Here is a 6,032-nt window from a genome sequence, read left to right on the forward strand (position 1 = left end):
AATGTTGATGGTGAACAGATCAAAACACTGACAGAATCCATGGATGGCAGGCTTTTGAGTGTCCTTGCAAAGAAAGGTGGCTATATTGGTCGCTGATTTAATAATCGGAGTCTACGCTGCGGGACTGTTTTGATCACGCGGACTGGGAAATGTTTCACGTGGCTGCTAAAGACATCGATGAATACACAGACTCAGTCTGTGGATTTATCAGAAAATGCGTGGAAGATGTCGTCCCATCCGGAACAGTTAAATCCTTCCCAAATCAAAACCCTGGATTAACGGAGATGTTCGCACGGCGCTAGCGGCACGGAGCACCGCTTTTGCCTCCGCGAACACATCGGACTACAAACACGCACATTACCAACTCCGGAAGACGATCAAAGCAGCCAAACGTGAGTACAGGGACAGGGTAGAGCAACAGTTTGACAACCCTCGGGTATGTGGCAGGGACTAAACACGATCACAGACTTTAGAGGGAAAACCAGCACACCGCAGACCACGGCCTCTCTGTGTGAGGATCTCAACGTATTCTACGCTAGATTCGACACAGCGAACACCAGGAGACCGGACAGTGTGCGCACCGCGGATGACGTCAGTGCGCACACTGTGTCTGAGGAGGATGTGCGGAGGTACTTCAGGAGAGTGAACCCACGCAAAGCTACTGGTCCGGACGGGATTCCCGGCCGCGTCCTCAAGTCATCGCGCGCGCTCAGCTGGCTGGAGTGTTTACACATATCTTCAACCTTTCCCTCTCTCTGTCTGTAGTCCCAGCCTGCTTCAAAATGGCCACCATCGTCCCTGTACCCAAATCCTCCACCATCTCATCATTGAACGACTGGCGACCTGTAGCCCTGACCCCATCGTGAGCAAATGCTTCGAGAAGCTGGTCAGGGACTTCATCTGCTCTGCACTACCCGACTCACTGGACCCTCTACAGTTCGCATACCGCCACAACAGGTCCACTGATGATGCCATAGCCCTGACACTCCATGCTGCCCTGTCACACCTGGAGAAGAGAGACACGTATGTGAGAATGCTGTTTGTAGATTACAGCTCAGCATTCAACACCATCGTTCCCTCGAAGCTGGACAGGAAACTGCAGGATCTAGGACTGAGCAGCTCCTCTGCAGCTGGATCCTTAACTTCCTGTCTGACAGGCGCCAAGTGGTCAGACTGGGCAGCACCACCTCATCCCCCATCACACTGAACACTGGTGCTCCACAGGGGTGTGTACTGAGCCCTCTCCTGTACTCACTCTACACCTCGACTGCACGGCCACTAACGACTCCAACATCATTGTGAAGTTTGCGGACGACACTACAGTGGTGGGTCTTATCACCAACGGTGATGAGACAGCCTACAGGGAAGAGGTCAGCGCCTGACCCACTGGTGTCAAGACAACCATCTCACCCTCAACGTCGCAAAGACAAAGGAGCTGATAGTGGACTTCCGGAGGTGCAGAGGAGTACACACCCCATCACCATCAACGGCGCCGCTGTGTGGAGAGAGTGAGCAGCTTCCGCTTCCTTGGTGTACATCTGGCTGAGGATCTTACGTGGTCAGTACACATAAACAAGACAGTGAAGAAGGCGCAGCAGCGCCTCTTCTTTCTCAGGAGACTGAAAAGATTCGGCATGAGCCCCGCATCCTCAGGACCTTCTATCGCTGTGCCATTGAGAGCATCCTCACTGGATGCATCACCACCTGGTATGGCAACACCACGCTTACAACCGCAAAGCTCTCCAGAGAGTAGTGCGGTGTGCTGAACGGATAATTGGAGGTGAGCTTCCCTCCTCCAAGACATCTACAGGAAGCGGTGCCTGAGGAAAGCGGGGAGGATCATCAAGGACTCCAGTCACCCCAGCCATAAACTCTTCAGACTACTTCCATCAGGAAGGAGGTTCTGCAGCATCCGGTCCCGTACCAGCAGACTGAGAGACAGCTTTTTCCACCAGGCCATCAGACTGCTGAACACGTCATAGACACCTCACCCTCACTACTGGAACTTCAACATTATGCACTCCATACTGTACATCAATGCCACTGTTTTGCACATACCTACCTCTGTATATTTTATATTTTATATATCTTATTTTATTGTTTACTCTATTTCATTTGTAAAACATGTATATACACACTCACACACACACACACACACACACACACGTAGAAAAACATATTTAGTACACATTCAGTAATGTATATACCTTTATATATGGTACATATATTTATTACTTTTAGATTAACCATTTTATATTTTGCTTGTTGCACGTTATTGTATTTTGCACAACTCTGTTGCTTGTGAAGCTCGCACACAAGAATTTCACTCGCATGTACTGTACCAGTGTACCTGCACATGTGATGTGACAATAAAGGTGATTTGATTTGATTTGATTTTTTGATTTGTTTTTGTTTTGTTTTTGAATGTCAGAAATGTATATTTGTGAATGTGGAGATGTTATATTGGTTTCACTGGTAAAAATAAATAATTGAAATGGGTATATATTTGTTTTTTGTTAAGTTGCCTAATAATTATGCACAGTAATAGTCACCTGCACACACAGATATCCCCCTAAAATAGCTCAAACTAAAAACAAACTAAAAACTACTTCCAAAAACATTCAGCTTTGATATTAATGAGTTTTTTGGGTTCATTGAGAACATGGTTGTTGTTCAATAATAAAATTATTCCTCAAAAATACAACTTGCCTAATAATTCTGCACTCCCTGTAAACCTAATAAAGACTCCATAAGAACTAAAGTGTTTTTTATTTATTACAGTATTTTAAATACCCAATCCAACAATTAATCACTAACCATACCAACCAGGTAATGGAACCATTAATGGTTAATGTAATTAATGTAATAGTCTCCATTACACTCATCATTGATGATTTCAGAGGTTTGGAGTGTGGCAGCATGGTGATGGTCTCCAAATTAAGCAGGAGGTCAGATGATGGGTGTGTTATCTTCTCCACTAAAGCCACATGGTAGTTCATAAAACGGCAGTCTCTTTGTGGCATGTAGTTATCTGTGCAGTCCAGCACTGATGGATCAGGTTTGGATCAGCAGTTCATGAAGATGGTGTTAAGATGGTGTTTCAGCTGGAGATGGTGAAGTTTGAAGGTTTTCCCACAAAGGAGACAGGACTGTGTGTGCCCTGTCTGAAGAAAATACATCTACAAAACAACGTGCTTTTAACACCTCCCACCCAGATAAGCCCCAAGTGTCTATGTAATGCTGGTATGGGGTGTCAGTTACTAAATCTAATTAGTTTATCAGAAAGTATGGGCTACACCTAAAGCCCATACTTTCTGATGTCTTTTGTTTATTAGCAGCTGTTTCAAGCTGCACAGAGAATTCTAACTTGGCCTTTATCCACCCAAACCCACCCAGATAAAGGCCAAGTCACAAAATGGATGCAGAAACTTTACATTTACACCTAAATCAGTTTTTATACACAATCTGTTAGCTGTAAAAATGTTTTTCTCCACTAAATGTATTATTATCGAAATATGTGGTAGCCTAAATACTAGTAAAATTAGTAATAGTTAACATACTTTAAAACTTTTGACATTTTTTACCTGTAAACATGATCAACAAAGTCTAATTGACCCCAAAACGTTTGATTCTATAAAATCTACTATAATCAAGAAAACATGATTGTCTGTATTTATTCATGTGACCCATAATAAATATCTGAATTTATCAGGGATTTATTTGCTATTAAATATTTGGAAAACCCTTTGAAGAGAAGCTCTCACTTTTTACAGTGTCGAGATACATACACAGTTAAATCAAGTATCAACAAAAAGAGATGACAGTTAAAAATTATGACAAATGCATTTTAAAATAGTAGAATTAGTAATCTAAAACATAAGAACAAAAAATAAATGATGTCAGTTTAATACTTTGTTGCAGCATATTTCAGATCTGAGGTGCATGATAACAGACAGCAGATCTTCCTGCTCTGCGTGAAGATTAGTCATAATTTGGCAAATTCCAAAAAGAAAGGTTTGATAAATGTTAAGGTAGCTTTTGTATAATGGTCTTCTTAGAGACCGAGCAGGGAAGCCAATTTTGGGAAGCCATTCATTATAAATGAAAAATCTTGAGAAATAAAAATGAGGTCAAGCAGGGTGTTCTTGTCTGTAGTGGCAGAAGTGATCAGCTGTGAATACCCTGTAGACTGAAACTGCTCCAGAATCTGTTTTCTTCCACTCTGTAACTGGTTCTCATTAAAATCTCCACACACAATTATTGGGTGACAGTCCATTATTTCAAGTGAATCTAAAAGACTTACCAGGTTTTGTAAAACTGTAGTCAGGAGGTCTGTACACAACTGCAATGAGCGCAGGGAATGGAGCCTGAACCTGAACTGCCTGAACTGTGAGAAATAAGCTAGGCAAAGAGTGATTCACTGCCTGTGACTGACTCTTTGCCTCTCTTCTTCTCTCCTTCATCTCCTCATTTCATCTATCACTCTCCACTTGCTGTCCATCTGAGAACAAGGCACAGTTTGCTGTTGTATTAATGTGTTATTTAATTATCCACACTTAAAAACTGCTAATGCGGCTAATCCATAATAAATTAATGATATAAAAATGTTATAGAAGCAAAACATTGTGTTTATTAGAGTTTTTATACTTGAATACCTCCGCAATACAACAACTGGTACAGGTGTGCTCTTTGTAATCCAGCTGCTGAGGGATCCACTGCCTCACACAGCTCCTTATGTCACTGTTTCCTTCTCTCCTTACAAGGCATGTCTGGACAATGTTATGTAAGAGTAATCCTGTCTCCCCACTCCAACCACTCCCAAGAAAGGCCAGCAACAAAGCAATTAAAGTGGCTAATCAGGAGTTTATTCTCTTCGGATGTGAGCAATCCCAAAACAAAACGCAAAAAGGTTTCTAATGTTCCCTATCAGGAAGTCAAAGCAAAAAAAAAGACAATTTTCTAACCTAAGCTCCTATCCAAAAAACAAAAAGGGCTTCTTACTCCTACTGAACTGTTGCAGTGCTCAATATATACAGTGAATAAGAAATTACAAGGAACACTTACAACAAATATTTACACAAGTGCTCTTAGCTCAAACAACAACAACATATCTTAATTACAAATGGCTCACACGTTACAAAAAAAGACTACAGCTCAGGATTTTCACACACATGCTCAGAAGTACAAACAGCTAACTCTTTGTTGGATGTAGAGGAGACAAGTAGAGTTAAGTGGCTGTGACCTGGATGTTAAGAGGCTCCTGTCCATTCAATCATACAATCTGGACATCAGGAGTCTGTTTGAATCAGCCAATCACAAACACACTCAGATCTTCTCAGATGTACACACCCAGGAACTTGGTGCTGCTTTACCCTCTCCACAGCAGCACTACTGATGGTTAGTGGGGCGTGGAGGGTGTGAGTTCTCCTGAAGTCTGTTATGAGCTCCTTACTCTTCTCCACATTCAGGGACAGGTTGTTGTTGCTGCACCACTTGGCTAGATGTTTTGCATTATTGAAATCACCCGCTAGGACGAGAGAAGCATCTAGGTGGGCCGTCTGCTGCTCACTGACATGCTGAAACAGTTCATTTAGTGCCTCACTCCTGATGTTGTTATTGGAGCAGGAAGGGAAATAAACAGCTACAAACATATGGCTGATTAAGATGGCAATATTTAGGTTGTTAAGAGCAACAGGCATTTATATAAGTGTAAAGGCATAAAAGCTGTTCAGATCCACACTCCAGTCCAGAAGGTGGCGGTAATGCAAGTTGTTTGCCAACTGCCAAAAGAAGATAGATGAAGAAGGACAAGGGCCAGCCCGGCCTTCAAATTTGGCCTCTGAAGGATGTGGCCTGTGATTTGCAAAATGTCAATCAAGGAGGAGGAAGCAGGCCAGCAGCAGGAGTCATCCCAGTGGGTCCGATACAAGGAGGAGCCGTCCGAGGGGGGCCCGTACAAGGAGGAGCCGTCCGAGGGGGGCCCATACAAGGAGGAGCCGTCCGAGGGGGGCCCATCCCGGCAAAAGTCGTCA

The sequence above is a fragment of the Oreochromis aureus genome, linkage group 3, assembly GCF_013358895.1.
Source record: "Oreochromis aureus strain Israel breed Guangdong linkage group 3, ZZ_aureus, whole genome shotgun sequence".
NCBI lineage: Eukaryota > Metazoa > Chordata > Actinopteri > Cichliformes > Cichlidae > Oreochromis > Oreochromis aureus.